Source organism: Alligator sinensis, unplaced genomic scaffold (genome assembly GCF_000455745.1).
Source record: "Alligator sinensis unplaced genomic scaffold, ASM45574v1 scaffold161_1, whole genome shotgun sequence".
NCBI lineage: Eukaryota > Metazoa > Chordata > Crocodylia > Alligatoridae > Alligator > Alligator sinensis.
In genome coordinates this window covers 3,041,158-3,041,821 of record NW_005841974.1, presented here as the reverse complement: position 1 = coordinate 3,041,821, position 664 = coordinate 3,041,158, and positions in this window count along the sequence as shown.

The window sequence follows — 664 nt, the reverse complement described above, 5'->3', positions numbered from 1 at the left end:
TTGGACACAGATGCATGCTGCCAGGTTAAGAAGCTTGTCCTGAGCCTTCAGGAGGGCCCTTAGCAGGAAATCATTTCTGAGCTCTGCTCACTACATTAAGGATTCAGATTCTGTTTCCAAGCCCCCAGGTTTCCCGGCACCCCGAGCAACAGACTCATCATCACAGGTCAGCTTAGCGCAGGGTCGGCAACGTTTTGCAACCTCAACTTGAAGACCTTGGTGTGCCAGGGGCAGATGGCGGGGGAGCCACGAAGAGGCCGGCCTGGTCCTTGTTGTGGCCCCTTCCCCACCATCCACCCAGAGGCAACACGTCTTCGAGTGCCGCACTCTGCCGCCCGTGCGGGGCCGCCTCCCCTGGCTTAGCAGCCTCCGTGTTTGCGCGTGGCGCAGCTCGGCTGGCAAAGCCGCTTCCCGGGAGCTGGGGCAGAGCTGAAGTGGAGCGACGCGGGTGCGGCAGACAAGGAGGCCTGAGCCGCAGTGCTCGGGAAGGGGCCCTGGGAAGCTGCAGCGACACCTAACGCCGTCCAGCCACCACCAGCCAGGACCGTCCCGAGCGCGCCCCAGCGCGGCGAAGGCAAGAGCCGGGCCCCCATGTGTGCTAGAGAGCGGGGCCGGAAGTGCGTGCAGGCGGAGCGGGGCCGGGCAGGCTCCCACGTGCGGCAGG